At 43.7% G+C, this 20,098-nt stretch overlaps 1 protein-coding gene across 2 annotated transcripts in view; it reads left to right on the top strand.

The window, feature by feature from the left end:
- Window positions 1-3,397: 3,397 nt before the first annotated feature.
- The window catches only part of LOC117415464 (leucine zipper putative tumor suppressor 2 homolog), a 41,870-nt gene continuing 25,169 nt past the window's right edge, over window positions 3,398-20,098 (top strand). Inside the window, exons 1-2 of one of the 2 annotated variants that reach the window (XM_059025998.1) lie at window positions 3,398-3,478; window positions 3,753-3,845. The gene's annotated coding sequence lies outside the window, so the exon portion shown is untranslated. Of the gene's footprint in view, window positions 3,479-3,752; window positions 3,846-4,301; window positions 4,688-20,098 lie in introns of those variants that run through there. The other variant, XM_034025852.3, reaches the window with a different exon arrangement.

A 20,098-nucleotide genomic window follows, 5' to 3' on the forward strand; every position in this document is an offset into this window, starting at 1 on the left:
CTGTTTTCCCATGCATTCCCATGGTTATACTCTGCTTTTACCATAGCTTACCCTGGTTTGCCATGTTTATTAATATGCTTTACCTTGCTTCACTATTCCTTACAGTGCTGCCCTATGCTTTGACATGCTTTCACTGTGCTTTATTACATTCTGATATGCTTTTACTATGGGGAACTTTAGTAAGGGTTAGTTTACTATGATCTATTTGTATTTTTATTTCCTGTACCATCCCTCGATATTCTTTACAATACTTGTGAGTTCTGCAGCCAGTCACTGAGCAGCATGACTAGAAACCAGCGTTGCTCTGGGTGAGGCTGCAGCAACCCACTCACACATTTTCATTTTAAAACTGAAAAAATAAAGGAAAGACACTATAGGCTTTATTGCTATCCAATCAGGAGTATGCATTGTCTGGTGAATGGGGCTGAATGATCTGCATTGCTGGAAGCTCTACTCTGACATTTACAGCCCTGGTATGTCTTTATACTGGCTCTGTTCAGCTGACCTCTTTTAACCTTACAGCAGATACCAGGGCTTCACAGCTAGAAACCTGCTCTGAAAAGGGAACATTTTATTTTGTCATCTCTATCAGGTAATTCTATAGACTAGGCTATGGTATTATGCTCTTTGTGAAAATGCAGTTTAAAAACCAGTTGCTCTCAATGCCACCAGTCTTTTCTCTTTAGTATAATTGGTTTTTCTCTGGAGTTTAAAGCCCTCGTCAACTCAATTGTGCAGAGTAGAGCAAGTTTGTGCCTCATTACAGCTGGGAGCTCACTAGTGCTTTCATTCACTGAACTACATGAAGCTCTTAAGAAGACAAAGAAACGTCTCATAATCAGAGAAAGGCCGTCACAAACTGGTCAGCTTTTGTTAAAGCCCTCTCAAACACTTTCTATTCATTCACTGGCAAAGAGAGTTCATAGTTTAAAAAAAAGAATGAGGTTTTACATCAGGAAAGAAGTGTGCTGCCACAGGGATACTAATATCCACGACTAGGGAATGAAGACATCCCTATTGTTTCTACAGGGTTGTGTTCTACTAACACATGGGTGCTGCTGAACAGTGCTGTACTGCTGAGTATCTGCACAGTCCTCATGAAAGAGAGTGCTGCTGGCTGTACTCAGGACAGTACAGTGTGGCAGGGACTAGTTACTAAAGATCATTACCACCATAATGGGTTCAAGAGGCATATGTATAGAAACATGACTGTACAGCAAGCATGTTATACAGTAGAATTGACATGGTATCATCTGTAGGGTAAATCCTTAAAGAATTGCAAATACTGTACTGAATAAAGTGACTGAAATGCATGTCTTTTGGAGTTGTGTTCCCTCCCTGTATTGTGATGACTCTGCCATGCTTGCACCATGTTTGGAGTTGCGTTTTCTCTTCTAGATGAGCACATTGTAATGCCCAGACTTCCTATGTGTTGAGCACATTGTAATGCCCAGACTTCCTATGTGTTGAGCACATTGTAATGCCCAGACTTCCTATGTGTTGAGCACATTGTAATGCCCAGACTTCCTATGTGTTGAGCACATTGTAATGCCCAGACTTCCTAAGTGTTGAGCACATTGTAATGCCCAGACTTCCTATGTGTTGAGCACATTGTAATGCCCAGACTCCCTGTGTGTTGAGCACATTGTAATGCCCAGACTTCCTAAGTGTTGAGCACATTGTAATGCCCAGACTCCCTGTGTGTTGAGCACATTGTAATGCCCAGACTCCCTGTGTGTTGAGCACATTGTAATGCCCAGACTTCCTATGTGTTGAGCACATTGTAATGCCCAGACTTCCTAAGTGTTGAGCACATTGTGATGCCCAGACTCCCTGTGTGTTGAGCACATTGTAATGCCCAGACTCCCTATGTGTTGAGCACATTGTAATGCCCAGACTTCCTAAGTGTTGAGCACATTGTGATGCCCAGACTCCCTATGTGTTGAGCACATTGTAATGCCCAGACTTCCTATGTGTTGAGCACATTGTAATGCCCAGACTTCCTAAGTGTTGAGCACATTGTGATGCCCAGACTCCCTGTGTGTTGAGCACATTGTAATGCCCAGACTCCCTATGTGTTGAGCACATTGTAATGCCCAGACTCCCTGTGTGTTGAGCACATTGTAATGCCCAGACTCCCTGTGTGTTGAGCACATTGTAATGCCCAGACTTCCTATGTGTTGAGCACATTGTAATGCCCAGACTTCCTAAGTGTTGAGCACATTGTGATGCCCAGACTCCCTGTGTGTTGAGCACATTGTAATGCCCAGACTCCCTATGTGTTGAGCACATTGTAATGCCCAGACTTCCTAAGTGTTGAGCACATTGTGATGCCCAGACTCCCTATGTGTTGAGCACATTGTAATGCCCAGACTCCCTATGTGTTGAGCACATTGTAATGCCCAGACTTCCTAAGTGTTGAGCACATTGTAATGCCCAGACTCCCTGTGTGTTGAGCACATTGTAATGCCCAGACTCCCTGTGTGTTGAGCACATTGTAATGCCCAGACTTCCTATGTGTTGAGCACATTGTAATGCCCAGACTTCCTAAGTGTTGAGCACATTGTGATGCCCAGACTCCCTGTGTGTTGAGCACATTGTAATGCCCAGACTCCCTATGTGTTGAGCACATTGTAATGCCCAGACTTCCTAAGTGTTGAGCACATTGTGATGCCCAGACTCCCTATGTGTTGAGCACATTGTAATGCCCAGACTTCCTAAGTGTTGAGCACATTGTAATGCCCAGACTTCCTAAGTGTTGAGCACATTGTAATGCCCAGACTTCCTGTGTGTTGAGCACATTGTAATGCCCAGACTTCCTAAGTGTTGAGCACATTGTAATGCCCAGACTTCCTGTGTGTTCAGCACATTGTAGCCCCCTGACTGCTCTGAGAATTTATCTTTTGAATGAAGCAGACACACAGTTATTGATTTAATTCCTCAGTACAGCTTCACTGCAGTACAGAGTCAGTACATCTGGCCCATTAAGATAAAAGCATGTTCATTTTAAGTGTTATCTAGATGTACAGTATATGTTACAAATGAATTCCATTAAAGGGTTAGTGTAGAAGCACCTGAGATCAGATTTAAATTGCTATTGCATGCACAGTCAAGGAACCCCGTAATGGTTTTGCAGATATTAAAGGAGGTTGTTATTTCACAAGCTTTACCTGCATGGGCGGGGTTTTATGATTGTAAGCAAAGAGGAAGGAAGAAGATCCATATTCTTTGCTTTGTGTAAACAGGTGCAAAATGAATACTAGATTTGGTATAAATAATCTGGGGATTTAATCATTTCTATGTTTTATTTCTATTGTATTGTTGTTAAACTGTTAATAGTGTATATCATGGCAATTTCTAAAATTAATTATTTGTTTGGTTAAATTCATAAAAAAAAAAAAAGAAAACTTAATGAGGCAAGTCAAGGTTAATTGCCCATTTGCGCGGGAGCAAGTCACTCCTGGCTTGCTCTTTGCAGGTGAGGCTGCATGTATGAGTTGCTCCGTAATAATATTATTACTGTCGATTTTGTTTAGTGATTGCATAAGCTTTCGTTAAAGTTTAAATGTGTTATACTTGATAGATTCTTAACCACTATAGTAAGAATTGATTGAGGATGGCAAAGCGTGTTTACCACGTGTCTGGGATTAAATACAACAGATGGTTACATGAATGTGTTTGTAATAATTCTCCAGTTATGTTTTTGTAATTAATGCTGTTGATTTTAATGACTCCGGGCTTGCTGTTTACAGATCCCGAAGCTGAGCAATAAAACGAGAGACCTGAACCGAGTCAGTTTTGTATGGGGCCTGGCTGCAGTGGGAGAAGGGGTCACACGCATGCAGGTAAAAAAACAACAAAAAAACGCATAGTACAGAAAAGACAGGGTTACATTTGCTTCCCTGAGCTAAAACCCGGTTTGTATATGACACGCAGTGTGCAGAACCAGGTGTGTACAGCCAGCCAGGTCGAGTTTCAGATGAAGCAGACTACAGGAGGAGGCTCCACTGCTGTGAAGAATGCAGAACGCATTCATCCAGGAATCGGTGTACACTGGAAGGACTGATGGGTAGTGCAGTTTTAACGGAGAATAATAATACTACAGTATGGATTGGATACCGTATTACAATCATGCAGCGCAATCAAATACATTGATTCATTGTATTGTGAGAAAACGCAGTACTGTAGTCTGTGCTATTGTACAAAAAGCTCAATGCAATACAAATCGTGTAGGATAGCGAATGCAAATGACTTGTACAGTATTGTATGTTCGTCTCAGTCGGCTGCCCGGTGACTCCCATTGGAACCTCCCCCTCCTCGCTTTCTCAGCCTTTTCTAACCCCGCTCCCATCTGAGAGAGTGAGATCGAGCTCGCTTTAACGAGGAGAGGCTGGCGTGTTGCGCAATCACACAGGGAGCGGGATGTTTACTAACCTTGAATTAGTTCCAGTGCAAGGGGAAGTGTTTGATGTGAAGTCTCCCAATGTTGTATAAAGCCTCTTCACTCCTGTGCATCGCCGGACGAGAATGTGTATTTGACATGTGGAGGAAAGAGGTGAAGAAAACGCGTAGTGTTGCCTTGGTTTTATTTAGCTTCATACTTTTCAAAGCAACCTTCTGACTTGTGTTCCTTGTTGCAAAACTGGTCCCTGCAGAGCTGTCCGCGGAACCGCAGCTTGTATAGATGGTAAGTTTAAAAAACGTGTTTGTGTTGAATGCATGAATTACTCTGAACTTGTGTCTTGTTTTTGCATGCTCCGAAGTCAGACTGTTGGACAAGTTGTAAGTAAATGGGACAGACAGAAAAACAAACACACATTAAAATGACAAGCGTGGGGTTATTTGTAGTGTGTGTGTTTAATAAAGACACTGTGATGTTATTTAGGTGTTTGGCTGCAAAGAGCTTAATAACAGACTCATGCAGTGCGTATACACTGTTTGCATAATACTTCACAGAGAGTCGATTACTCTTAACGGGACATTTGTGAATGTGTTTGTTACTCGTATTACTAACTATTTATGGCATGAACAGTCTTATGCTTATGCATGTCATGAAGCGGTATGTACTACACTATCATTTGTATTGTGGCTTCCATACATTTTATAAACAGACTACCGCGTTCTGACAGATCCAAGCTCATTTTTCATGTGAGTGCCCATTATGTTAGTGCACTGAAGTGTAAATCGAAGAGCAGGGTACGGCTGCATATGAGAAAGCAGCTGGAGATCATAATACAGGGGGGGTTGATTTGTTCTTTTAAAGATAATATACAACAAATGACCTGACAGTGCAAATGAATGGAACGCTACTGCACATTGCAAGGAGGGCAGGCTGGTAATGCTGAAGGACGGGAGACGCACTGCTGTCGATGAGAGAGAGGGTTCTGTCCTTCCTTGTCTCTCCAGCAGAGGGAGCTCTCCCTGGTGGCAGTATCTGAAGCAGCAATGTGAGTGCAGGACGTGTACCTGTTTTCTAAGCTGTACAAGGTCTGCATTCAGTACTTTACCACTGGAGTTCAGCTGTCTGTGTGTTGCCACCAGGGTCTGGCTCAATTACTGTTTTTTCAATTCCAATTCCTTTTTAAATTTAATTCTAATTCCCATTCCCTTTTTAATCCATTCCAAAATTTGCAGTCAGCAGCATTCTATTAAAACAAGCTTCTCAATGAAATTGGCTTCAAATGAAAGCAGTTGAACAGTGACAACAATTATGTCTCTAAAGTAGAAATTCCAATACCTTGGAAGGAATTGGAACTGGGAATTGATTTTAAAAAGGAGCTGGGATTGGAATTGACTGTTAGCATGCAGCCAGCTCTCCTGCTACCTCTCCCTGTGGCACCGAGCAGCAGGTACTGTTGAGTTTGACATTTCAATAACTGCCAAATGAAATGTTCCATCTCCTCTTCCCTCCCAGCACTAGTGAAACAGAGCGTTGTTGAGCAAACTGTCACAGCCTGAAAGCAGATTCTGTGTGAAGTGTTCTGTAGCACTTCTGCAGCGGCCCTGGCATGTGGTGCTTAGGATATGCTATAAATACTGAGTGTGGTCGAGAAGGCTCTGGCAGCAGCATTATTACACAGTTCATACCTCCTCCTTCCTTTATGGTGGGGGGGAAGTCTATGCACCATTCTGAATCACACTGGCCACACTTCTGGTGTGTAAAGGATTAGAATTTGTTTTACTTTTAACTGTGTTCCGTATTTTCTGCTTTAAAATCAGACCTAGCTTATGAGACTATCAACAACCGTGCTGTTGTCTTAAATTTGCCATGTGCTGTTGTTGCATGATCACTCTATTTATTTACTTGTTTATCTCGACTGGTTTTTGTAGACCGAAGCCATGTAATCCTTTTGCAGTTACTGTACTTTCAGGCTGAGTGCATTTCTGACGCTGTTTGCTCTGCTACAGCACTCTGCTTATTCAAGTTCATTAAAATTGTAATCTGTTGGGATTTATCTAAAACACTTGGTTTAACAACCTTTCTTCTCTTGAATGTGGATGCGCTGTTGTAGACGCTGGTTTGAATGTGCTGCTGTAGTCGCTGGACGCTGGTTTGAATGTGGATACTCTGCTGTAGTCGCTGGACGCTGGTTTGAATGTGGATACTCTGCTGTAGTCGCTGGACGCTGGTTTGAATGTGGATGCGCTGCTGTAGTCGCTGGACGCTGGTTTGAATGTGGATACTCTGCTGTAGTCGCTGGACGCTGGTTTGAATGTGGATACTCTGCTGTAGTCGCTGGACGCTGGTTTGAATGTGGATGCGCTGCTGTAGTCGCTGGACGCTGGTTTGAATGTGGATACTCTGCTGTAGTTGCTGGACGCTGGTTTGAATGTGCTGCTGTAGTGGCTGGAAGCTGGTTTGAATGTGCTGCTGTAGTTTCTGGACGCTGGTTTGAATATGGTAGTTTTAAGCTAGAAACACTGCAGTAGTGTTTTGAACATACACCCAAAGAACAGAGAGTGTTGAATGTGGCACAGTACTGTAGTGTTGCAAGCAGCCTGCCCCACCACTGTGAGCTGGGTGTTGGTTCAGTTCAGATCCAGAGGGGTGGAACCTATCATGAGGGACACATTTGCTTAACCTGTAGAAGCTGAATGTTCTTATTTTACTAACCCCAGTACAGAGTTTTTTTTTTTTATTAAGCCTGCTTTCCTTGTTTCTCTGTAGTTAGTCAGTAAGGACTGACTGTATCTCGGGATCTCCTCTCCTTTCTTTGAATTGCCCTGTAAACTCACTGGGACTTCATTTTTTTTGGCACGACATTTAATTACGGAGAGCAGCTGCTGGGCAAATCATACGCAAGCAGACAATCGTCTGGCGTAGGTTTGCTTTGAGGGGTGGAATGTCTTGTAGCTCAATTGCCATTGTGTCATTATAGAAAGGACTCTATTGAAAATAAAGCCTGCCCTCAAACAACAAGGCTTGCACTGAGTGGATCCCTTGTATCCCTTATTTGCAATCAGGAGGTACCTCAATCACATTGGGGATTCGCAGGTTTTGTTCCACATGAACTGTTTGAACAGAGCCACAGGGTATTTGGTGAATCAGTGCATTTGTCTTCCCAGTGAAGTTCCTGACCTCATCTCCTCAGCTTGTATGTCTACAGACAGTGTTAATATGTACACAAGCACATAGGGTGGCATTGGAGGTATGGGAGAGCAGCTGGTCCATAGGTAAAGGAGTCCCAATGGTAAGCACTTTGAGTATTGCTAGTGCACACTCATACTTATTGACTCGGCAATGGTGTGAGGATCCCTTCTGGGCAGCCTAGCCCTGCTCTGCTTGTTCAGTTCGTATGTGATTCACTTCAGTGGAACAGCTGAGAGACGGACCTCTATGAGTAAGGCTTTGTGTTGCAGAAGTAATACTGGGTCCCGTTTGACAGGCGCTGGGTCTGGCAGTAAGCCTGATGTTTCCAGGGGCAGGGGTGTAATACCTGGGCCACTGTAGATGAGCGGGTGGAGGTGTGGTCCTCTGCACAGCATGTAAAGATCATGTGACCCTTGTCATGGTGACTGGGGCGCCTCTGGGGAGTGAGTCTGCACGCTCACAGGGCTGTCCTGTGGTAATCAGTGGGGGAGCATGGAGGAGCATTATTCTCAGTGGTGGACATGCAGGAATGTCAGCTGCATGGTTGCATCCTGCTCAGGGTTTATTTAATTTTGCTCAGAAATGAGTGTGCCACAAATGTGGCTTGTTACTGAAATGGAATACAGCATGTGGGAAGGCAGAAAGAGAAATGCAAACAGCCCTGCAATTGTGTTACTCATGCATTGTAAAGAAATAGACCCAGACAGTCTAATAGATTGTGAATGTGTGGCAAGCTCAGAGGAAAGGAGAGGAAAGGGAGGTGGATGCACAGTCACTGGTCCAGGCTGCGTTTGTTGGCTTCAGTCACTGTTTTCAGTGCAGACCACAGAGTTCACATGCTTGTGAATGGAGATGATGTCAGCGCTGTCACCAGGGAAAGGGGCTGATTGAGGCTGGTTTCTCACGAAGCGTTTGTGAATGGTCCGGGGTCAGCTCCCTTAGGGAATATACTTCTGACTCCAGATGCACTTTACTTTTATAATGTACACTTTGGGAAAACTCCCCCCTCTCCCCCATGTAGCTCCCACATTGTATTTATAATGCGCTGAACTCCTGTTAAAGCATCCAGTGCCATACAGTATATGGGCTTGCAGTGCTGTGTTTAATATTGTTAATAGTGTTAGAGTGAGTCGGCTCCCGATTGTGTAGCTGTGCTACCCCAGCATGCTGAACTATAGATGTTTGAGGTGTGGGAATACAGTAGTATACCTGGAAGGGTGTTGGCTTGTGAAAGGTGCTTTTGTGCTCAGTTGGCAGCAGTATTCATGAACTGCATGAAGCACAAAGCTCTTCGTTATTGAGATGGGATGAAGTAGAGGCAGCAGTGATATCATGTTGTGTGTGTGATGCAGTCGGAATCAAAAACTCTTTTTACTAGCCCCGCAAGCCAGGATAGGCTTTAGATTTCAAGCAGTAATAAGTGACCTCATTTCTCATGATGTCAGGCAGTATAATGTGCTCGTCTGCACTATACTTGATTGAAGATTGACCTGTGTTGGACTCAGCGTCCCGGGGGAGCAGCATTAATGTGGCACACCTTTAACCTGAGGGAGCGTGGACACAATCAGTAAACCAGGGGATAGGAAACGGCACAGTTGAAAATAGCCTTGAGTCTCTGACCTCTTGTCATTGTCTAACGCTAGGGAGCTGTGTGCTGGTTGGGTACCGTTTGGAGATTTCTCGCATGTAGCGCTTGCGAGAAATCTGGAGGTGGCCTTGTAATGCAGTATATGGGTCATGCCACAGTATTTTTTAATGCTAACAATGTAATAAAAGTGTGAGGTACACTTTTTATTTAAAATGGTAGTCCATACTGTTGCTAGAGTAGCATATAGGGAGAACATGTAATGTGAGGGATGCTGAAAAATGCAGCCGAATGTCCCGCTTTCTGGAGGTTGAAATAAACAGCCATCTATAACATTACACTTCAACTTTTAAAGGTCAAAACAGCCTTTCTTTAAAAAAAATATATATATTTTAAATACCTCAGGAGTTAAATATTTGTGGAACTCTCCCACTCAAGTTCTCACACAGTTTCTGGTGTATTGTTTTACAATTTGTGATTAGAAAATATGAAGCTTTGTAATTGCAAATGCAGACTGTTTATTAAATTAAAGCTGTGAATTTACTTTTTAAACATCTGAAGTGAAAACAGCGTTAGTTTCATCTCTCCATTGCAAAACCTCAAAGTGAAACTGAGCACAATTTTTTTCCAGAAAAATAAAATCAAAGGGTGCGTGATAGAATTACCGGTTCAGGAGAAATTAAATTCTCTGCATCTGGTTTGTGTTCACATTCGGTCAGCTCGCTAACAAATGCTGCAGTTTTACTGCTGCAGTAACAGCTGTGTGTGCGTGCGTGAGTGAGTGTGTGAGTGTGTGTGTGTGTGTGTGTGTGTGTGTGTGTGTGTGAGTGATTGAGAGTGTGTGTGTGTGTGAGAGTGATTGAGAGTATGTGTGTGTGAGTGATTGGCAGTTTGTGTGAGTGATTGAGAGAGCGTGTTTGTGTGAGTGATTGAGAGAGCGTGTGTGTGTGTGTGATTGAGAGAGCGTGTGTGTGTGAGTGATTGAGAGTTTGTGTGAGTGATTGAGAGAGCGTGTGTGTGTGTGTGTGAGTGATTGAGAGAGCGTGTTTGTGTGAGTGATTGAGAGAGCGTGTGTGTGTGAGTGATTGAGAGAGCGTGTGTGTGTGTGTGATTGAGAGAGCATGTGTGTGCGAGTGATTGAGAGTATGTGTGTGTGTGTGAGTGATTTAGAGTTTGTGTGAGTGATTGAGAGAGCGTGTGTGTGTGAGTGATTGAGAGAGCGTGTGTGTGTGAGTGATTGAGAGAGCGTGTGTGTGTGAGTGATTGAGAGAGCGTGTGTGTGTGAGTGGGTTATTGAGAGTGTGTGTGTGTTGGGGGCGGTGGGTGAGCTGCTGTCTTGTCACAGTGTTTCAGACAGGGCTACGGGGTTCGGAGCTGAAGGGATTACCATTGATTACTACTGTACTGGGCTTGTTAAGGCTCAGGAAACACAATGGCAATTCCTCCTCATGGTGTTTTTGTTATGTTTCAATACATTAAACACCCACAGAATAGTATGAGCCAAACCAGTACAACACACCATGCTGCTCTGTGTCTTTGAGCTGCGCTGCTTAGTTGAGCTCATACCTGAAGCCGTATTCCAAGGAGCTGTGCTGGTTCTTGCTGAATCTGTAACTTGATGGAGAGTGTGATTTATACATTACAGGACTGCGCCTCCTCTTGCCTGATCAATGTGGAAAGGAAGGGCCTGGTCTGTCACATCTTATTTATGTTGCTGTGGTTTGCTGATCTTTGATAAAAGCCTGGTGGATGAGCAGTACCTGTCTGGTGTGTTAATCAATCGACTTCTTTAAACATCTGTTAGTAACAGCTACAATGAAAATAACAAGCAGACATAGGAAATGATAATGAAAGCAGGGGCACTGGAGGCGACTGGAACTGAACTGGCTCAGAACGAAGCCAGCCTGGAGGGTTCAAGCCTCTTTGCAGAGGGGGGAATGTTAGTCACGCCTCCTCCTAACAACAACAGCAGGCATTCAGGTCTGTTCAGATCTCCGTTCCCCAGTTCTTAGAGGGGATTAGTCCATGTTGCATAACTGCTGCGATTTCTCATTTTTCTCTGGTTTTGCTGTCCTCCTTTACCCCAGTATGCTCTGCAGCTTAGTGTTGAGACAGGACTTATTTTTAGATCAGCTTGCAGTAAGAATAAGCACGAGGTCCAGTGGGAAAGCATCCGTATGTCTTTTACCACTCTATACCGGGGATGTGACATGTGCTGCCCTTTTCACCGCTCTCAGAACACCTGGGTGACTGGCTTGGCAGTGGGGTTGCCTAGAGGATGCTCACTGACCTTGGGGAGGAGTTACTGCGATGAGGGAATAGAATTGGTTTTCTAAAGCTCTAGGCTATGTATCTTTAATACTGAAGCAGTGCCTCGTTTCTGTCTAATACTGAAGCAGTGTCTCGTTTCTGTCTAATATTGAGACAGTGCCTCGTTTCTGTCTAATACTGAGGCAGTGCCCTGTTTCTGTCTAATATTGAGGCAGTGCCCTGTTTCTGTTTAATATTGAGGCAGTGCCCTGTTTCTGTCTAATATTGAGGCAGTGCCTTGTTTCTGTTTAATATTGAGGCAGTGCCTCATTTCTGTGTATCTCCTTTTACCTGCTTTTGTATTTTCTTGCCTGTAGCAGGTTGCTCTCGTGGTGATTTGCAGCAAACTGTTGGTTTTTGTGTCTGGAGTCGCAACAGGAAATTGCAGGCTGCAGATTAGAGAAGCCAGTGGAATTCTTAGCAGTATCAAAAGCGTCAATTAGATTTTCAAAGAGTGAAAGTGGGGAAATAAAAAGCCCCTGATAACATGCCAAAGAGTTGCTGCTTAGGATAATAATCTCATGGATATAATCTATGCTTTCATGCCTAGAAATAAACCAGGTCATTTGTGAATACACAGATCATTGGCATGAAGGATACTGTGTGCTCCATTCTGCATTGCGTTTATTTAACAAGCCCTTAAAGCCTTGGTCCATGCAGAACTGCTTGCGGTCCACACTTTATCGCGTATCGCTCTAGAAGTGCTTTCAAGTCTGATTTGGATTCAAATTTCACCTGTGCTGTTGGGCAGCGCCTTCGCATGGGTGACCTTGAAAGTCAAACTAGAGGAGAAATATAGTGGGCATTTGCAAACAGCAGCAGACCAAAGCAATTGTGTCTCAGCGGGGTGACTTTATTAGCCCTTGAATGTCCCACAGTGCATTGCAAGGAGGCAATGCCGAGCAGCGCTTTGGCATCTAACCTGAATATCTTGTAACTTCCCAGAGTGCACTGCAAGGTGACATCATGATGCAATGTCAGAAATCTTGTCAGGTAACTGAATCCCTCGTGCTGTCCTTGTGGTTAGAACTCATCCTTTTAAAAACACCTGTCACCTCGCCAAGAGCCCTTTCGAATCATGCAGGAGCACAGATTTTGAAACTTGCTTATTTGCTGCAAGCAGGATGCATCAGAAAGGGACAAGGCTAGTGGCTTTGGCACTGCTCCCAGTAACCCAGCATGATGGATTTTAAACCAGCATCACTTGTGAACGTGCTGTGATTATGTATTCATGCTGTTAAATACTCCAAATGATTTACTCTGCACTCTTAAATGTTTTGTATCTGAAGAGACCGTTCTTGTTAATTTATTGTATTAGCAATTTCATTATTTTCAGGGATGGCAATAAGACTCCCAATGCATAGCAGTTTGATCCATTCCTGGTTTTACTATGAGTTTAATACTAAGACACCCTTGAGCTTGCCACCTATACACTATGGCTGATCAAGCTCATAGTAAAACCTGGAATGGGTGAAACTGCTATGCAATAGGAGTCTTATTTCATCCCTGCTTTCTCACAGCTCTTACTGCTTTCAGACTGTCCATTCACCACCTCCAGTATTTTAAGGAATGTTGCTGAATCTCTAAATCCTTTTGTGGCTGATTTATAGACACATTAAGGCCTTTTTAAATGACTGAAAGAAGTCGCTCAGTGAACTGGGATTGGACATGCTGAGAGCTGAAGAGCCACAAGAAATGTGGCTCAGACTTCTGTAGATACTGAATCGTGAACTAACGATGCTATTGAGGCATATTTAAATGTGATTTTTCTTATTGTTTTATGATTTGTCAGCAGAAACATATTGTGTAAATGATGCTTTGGAATTGAGATCAGAATTCCAATGATTTACAACCATGCATATAAACAAGTGTCCAGTTTCACTACCATACAGTCGATACACAAAGCAGAAACCACTAGATCAGTCTCATCTACCTAGATTGGACTTTTGAGATTTTTGCAGTCTTGGACACGACTGTCATTGCATTAGTACAGTAACTAAAGAACACTGAATCACATCACTCAAAACTCCAGCTCCCCCCCCCCCCACCTCCCAAATCAAATAAATAAAAAATCTACTGATTAAAGCTGCCATTTAATATTATTTAATAATATTTAATAACCCTTGAGTGTACCAACCAGATAGAGACATCGAACAAAACTGTTACATCGCCTGTGTCAGAATTGTCTGGAATGTACAGTATCTTCAGCTATGTGATTAATTAAACGTTACCCAGGGGGTACATGGCTCAAGATGTTTCTACCAGTGCGGACTAGAATATACTGACTGTCTAGTTGTGTAGTTCCAATCAAACCCTGAGCATGCTCCGCATGGCTGGAACTCTTTTCCGTGTTAATCCGGACATGTTTCCCAGCACTGAGCCGCTGTCCGAGGCTAGGGCTTGTGTTGGAGGAGGGGTGGGAGGAAGTTTACAGATGAGATATAAAGACCCTCTGCAGATGTGAACCTTTTCCCCATGTCGGCTACATGTTGTTTTTGGATATTTTAGCCCCTGGTATTGCACTGCTGTGGTGTTCAGCTGCTCTTGTTGGCATCGTTGGCACCTCTGTGTCCTACAGCCCCTATTTTAGAAGTGTAGGCCTGTCTTGACCAGACGTTTCGTCTTTGACACTACATGAGGCCTGCGAGTTTTTCATTGGCCCCCTTGTTAGCATCACTAAGTGCTATTTAATTGGGCTGGGGGCATCAAGCTCTGCCGCTGTCCAGATTAAATGAACATTGAATCCACACTTTACCCGAGTTCCATGGAAGTACATGCCCAGCCCTGCTTGCAGCAGCTCCCCAGATCAGATCCAAATTCGGGCTGGGGTTCCTGTACATTATGCTGGGGTACTTTTAGGAGTGATTGCCCTGAGTTAGAAAAAATGATTAAGAACTGATCAGGCTGGGATAAACCATATCCATTATTTCCCCCAGTTGAAGAACTATGTGATCCATAGCTATAAGGTTTGTAGTTTCTATAGGGTTTATACTAATGTGGGTATCCATCTCCACTCTCTCTCTCCCAAACTGCTGAACTGAGAGGCCAAGTAGCTAACTTTGCTTCAGGTTTCCTTTGGGGTTCTAAAGCCTCGATGTCTACAGTATGGGACTGAGTGGCTTTGATCTGTAGCTCTTCTATGATTGCTATAGTGCTAAAACTGCACTGTGTGTCCGACTGATTTCTAGTACAGCTTCAGGACTGGGCAGAGCTAATTATACTCTTGTGTTTGTATAGAGCTTCTGCTGCTGGGGCACCTGTCTACGGGGTGGGGGGGGGGGGGGGGGTGGGGGGTGGAGAGGAATCAAAGACGCCCAAGTTTAGAGGACGAACAGAACAGAATGACATTTGGTCTGTGTTTGTTTTCCTTCTAGTTTCTAGAGCCCCATGTTCAGTCTGAGAGGTGATTTGGGGATGAAAGGCTCCCTGGATGCCTCACTTTGTCCTGCAGGTGAGAATTCTGTCCCATATTCCGGTCACCACTGAGGTGGCAAATGGAGAACACTGGAGTGTCCTGAGAGCCAGAGCAACACCATCTGGCTGCCAGCTGGCTATCCGTGTAGGCCCTGAAAACATTGTCAGTGAAGCCCAGAAGGAAGCATCGTTCCTGCAGGAGCCAGTGGGGGTGCTGGGTGTTGATGTGGGGAGGAAAGAAGGGGGGTGTGGGTGCTGAAATCTATGTGGGTTCAGACAGGAAAGAAGACCGAGGAGGCGTTTCCTGTTTTTGTTTTCAATTAGATACTTCTATTGATTTTTTTTTGTGTTTTATTTTGTAGTCTAATAACCTTGATTCTGCATTGAGCAAATGACTAATGAGTGTTGGACAAATGCTAAGGAGTTTTACAACAAGGTTGTGTTCATTCAACAGCGTACCACAGCTTTCCCACACTAACCAGCCAAGAATCCCATCCAATTCACCGCCCTCCTTTGCGTCGCTTTTCCGCACATGCAGGGTGAATTGGGTTTATAAAAAGGATGTTCACATGTTTTCTGTTTTGTCCTGGGCAGAGTTAACTGTACAGAAATTCACCAGACATCCTGGTCAAGCAAAGGCATTTGAAAAACACTCTCAAAATCATTCCTGTGTTTGAATAACAGGAGTGAAGTGTGTGGTGATTGTGTGAGGGTGACCTACTTTTGAAGGGAATGTGAAAGCGTCATGGGCTGGAGGCAAGTAACGGACAATAATAAATCAAATCATAAAAACAGGACTTTTTTTCAGTGAAGGTGAATTAATTTAGTCTTGTGTTTGTTTTTTTTTTTTTAAAGAAGGGAACTGTTCATGTGCAGTACAGCGTGTCACAGTGGACATTCAGAAGGGGCGGACCGGGGCTAAGACTGGAATATGTTAATAAATCAGGGGAAAGCAGTGGGATATTTAGAAGTCACGTTCCTGTTGTGGTGATGCATGTGTCAGCAGTGCGTAGATGTGTGTTATAATTAGGGCTTCTGTTTTTCGGGTTTTATGTAAATCGTTTTTTTCGGGGCTTTCGTTTTTGATATACTCTATGAAATTAGTGTTTTTGATTACTTTCCAAAACGCGTGAGCATTTTTTTTTTGTCAAAATATGTATAGTAGTAACTCGACAATACTTACACACTTAAGTTGTCCCTTCTGTCCTTTGCTGTCATCCACAATGAAATCCCTGTGGTCACGGGCACATTCTTCTGGGTTTTTTGTGTGGAGGCATTTTTGTACATTTCGCCACAATTCTGTTTTAAATCCTCAGTATCTTAACTGTAATACAGCTTGAAATCCCGCTAACAAGCCTCCATCCTGATTGTAATCATGTTTTAAATCTCGCAAACGGAGTCTCCAATAAAAACATAGGAGTGTGCTGTCACTCAGTAGTTAAAGTATTCAGAACAAATCAATGATAGATACAAGTCAGGAAGGCGGGGCATTGCCCAGCAGCACTGGGAAAAGTATTTATTATTATTTTTGTAGTAGGTTTTATTTTTTAATGGGAAAGGGTAAAGTCAAAGTGAATTGATTAACTATTTCCACAGTTTTTGTTTTCTGGTGTTTTTGGCTATCAACCGATTTCAATTTTTTGTATCTGGGGTGTTTTATCAGTTAAAACCGAAAATCAGAAGCCCTAGTTATAATCTGTACTTATTTAAGTGCACTGTGGCAGGATGTCAGAAGGGGGCAGCGTTGGGTTGTTGTTAAACTGTTTTTTTTTTTAAATTATTATTCTTATTCTTGCTGTCCTGCCCTGTCTCTCCTGGGCTAGTAGAATCTAATATCAGATCTCAGACAAGATAAGAACCTTGTTCAGCATCAACATTCTCTAAAAATAAAATAATCATCATTATTCATTGTACTGATTTACAATAATTGTATGCCAAGATAGCAAGCATATGTGAAATCGATATTCAAAATCTTTTCTTCAAGTCTGGTGTTTAGTTTGTTTGTCAGAAACCTCTGGAAGCACATGTAGTTTAACGCGTTATTGATACGTTTCAAAGGGGATTTTTTTAATGCAGTGTTTGAGCTTTAGTTAGCTGTAACTGTTTGAGCTTCAGTGTCCCATCATCATGTTCAATTTATTTCATCCCAGAATAGATTACCTTGCTGGTTTGTTTGCTACATTCTTGCGTGCCGTGTCTTAGATGTTCTTTACAGATGTTCCTTACACCCAGTTTGTTTACATAGCTTTAGCTGTAAAGTGGTTGTGGCTCTAGGCGTGGATCTGAGAAGTTATTGTAGAGCTAAATATTAGAGAGACCTTCAGATCATGTATATCATGGATTTATCAGGGCAACAATAGACCTGCTGCAGAATCAAGTCGTCAGAACACAAAGTTACAGGCTGCACACTCCGCTGTTCTTGTGAAGTAGCTACATTATACACGTCCTACCAGAGGGTTGTGCGCTCCCAACCCAAGTCACAGCCACCACTACGTACTGCAGAGCAGCGCTCCCTCGACATCGCCCATCAAAGTATTGATCAGAACCTGCTGGGCTTCTGAGATCCGAGCAGATCAGTTTCAGCCACTGAAAAAAAACAAACAACTTCAATGGCTTTGCCCACAAGAGGTGGTATCCAGTGAGAGATAGCCCTTGCACCCTTGGCTCTGATGAATGAGAATCATTTTGTAGGTCACTGAATTGAAATGGACCCCCATAGAAACTGTGAGTGGCACATTGAAGTGTGAGCGTACAAAGCCCAGGTCTGTGATGGATGATGGTTACAGTGTTTGCCTGCGCAGGACTGTTTGGGGCCCGCTGGTGCTGAATTGGGGCTCTGTGAGCGTTTCTATACAGGGTTAGTCTGCTGGGTCTGCAGTGGCAAAGGTCAGGTATTGTGGTTCCTGTCTCCCAGGAATGCGCTTTCCAGTGCAGGCTGCTTTCATCACACAGTTACAGAGGGCCGGACGGGACAATAGGTCCTGTGGTTTTGCCCTGCTTGTGAGGGGCGCTTCATTTCACATCCTCATCGCAAACAGAAGCGGCTGGATTCTGGTGCTTAAACTGATCAGAGGACAAGAGAATTTCATCCAGCTTGCTGCACTGCCAGACGATACTGCAAATGCAAGAACCCCCCTTAGAAATTTACTGTAGGTTTGAAACGCTGAGTGGAGCAGCACTTCTTTTAGTACAGTCTGTGTCTGTAGACAGGGCTCTCCTTGTTGAATTAGGACACATTTAAATGTCTTCTGTCTTTTTCTCATCAAAATTTTAAAAAGATTTAAGGGTCAATTCTTTGAACCCGTTCGGCACTGACGTGTTTTTTTTTTTTTTGCCAGTCCTCAATGTTCTGTTGTTTCTAAAGACAATCATTAAAATGAATTTGAGGGTTGACCCCCCGCCACTGTACCCGCAAACACATATACCTGTAGTTTCTATAGCAACCGTGTAGCATCCTGGACACGCTAACCCTGTAATGTCCGGAGTAGATTGTTGCCATTCTAGTCTCAGGAACTTAAAGGGTTAAGGGCTACCTTGATTCTCTTCACATGGATTAGCACAGAACCCCATTTACTGAATTTAGCCACAAAAGCCGACGACTGCCTTCATGTTATACCACAGAAACAAAGAAACCCAAACGAGGCAGCATGCTGAGAGTTAATGGAAAGTGATTTGGCTCCCTGGCAATGTAAACAGTCCTGACACACTGCCTGATCCTGCCACCCCTCCCTTTGTGCTTCCCTGCCTGAAGATTTATGACGTCATGCTTTTTTTTTTTTTTATGTAGACGGCTTGTGTTACATCCTTTTTTTTTATTTTCCATCGAGTGTCTGTGTTAATAGTGAGGCCCGGGCTGGGAGTCATTGCAGCTCTTCTCTTTATTCCCATCGGCGCCTGTGTGCTCTGTGATACTGAGCGGTACTCTGCTGTGATACTGGGCGGTACTCTGCTGTGATACTGAGCGGTACTCTGCTGTGATACTGGGCGGTACTCTGCTGTGATACTGAGCGGTACTCTGCTGTGATACTGGGCGGTACTCTGCTGTGATACTGAGCGGTACTCTGCTGTGATACTGGGCGGTACTCTGCTGTGATACTGAGCGGTACTCTGCTGTGATACTGGGCGGTACTCTGCTGTGATACTGAGCGGTACTCTGCTGTGATACTGAGCGGTACTCTGCTGTGATACTGAGCGGTACTCTGCTGTGATACTGGGCGGTACTCTGCTGTGATACTGGGCGGTACTCTGCTGTGATACTGGGCGGTACTCTGCTGTGATACTGAGCGGTACTCTGCTGTGATACTGGGCGGTACTCTGCTGTGATACTGAGCGGTACTCTGCTGTGATACTGAGCGGTACTCTGCTGTGATACTGGGCGGTACTCTGCTGTGATACTGAGCGGTACTCTGCTGTGATACTGAGCGGTACTCTGCTGTGATACTGAGCGGTACTCTGCTGTGATACTGAGCGGTACTCTGCTGTGATACTGGGCGGTACTCTGCTGTGATACTGGGCGGTACTCTGCTGTGATACTGGGCGGTACTCTGCTGTGATACTGGGCGGTACTCTGCTGTGATACTGGGCGGTACTCTGCTGTGATACTGGGCGGTACTCTGCTGTGATACTGAGCGGTACTCTGCTGTGATACTGGGCGGTACTCTGCTGTGATACTGGGCGGTACTCTGCTGTGATACTGGGCGGTACTCTGCTGTGATACTGAGCGGTACTCTGCTGTGATTGATGCTCAGATACTGGGGACACTGGGCCAGGTTCAATAAACCTGAAGGTACAACATTTAATAAATATTTCAGTAAAGAATGTTTTGTTAACTGAATAACTCCCAAGACAAAACCCTTTTTTAATTTAACATACTGTAACTTTTAATAAAGTATTATTATTTACAATTATGTATTTAACTGCATCTGAATCTGGAACCAACTCCCCAGCCGACACCCTGGGATCCTCAAGAAGCTGCTTGATGAGATTCTGGGATCAATAAGCTACTAACAACCAAACAAGCAAGATGGGCCGAATGGCATCCTCTCGTTTATAAACTCTCTTATGTTCTTATGAATCAGTACTTTGTTCTTTTTTGCAAAAACAGATTGTATTGTGAAGTGGAAAATCAAGATCATGCAATAAACATAGCTAATGTGGAATAAATGTATTTGGACTTTATAAACACTTCACTTTTGATA

This window comes from Acipenser ruthenus, chromosome 7, assembly GCF_902713425.1.
Source record: "Acipenser ruthenus chromosome 7, fAciRut3.2 maternal haplotype, whole genome shotgun sequence".
Taxonomy (NCBI): Eukaryota; Metazoa; Chordata; class Actinopteri; order Acipenseriformes; family Acipenseridae; genus Acipenser; species Acipenser ruthenus.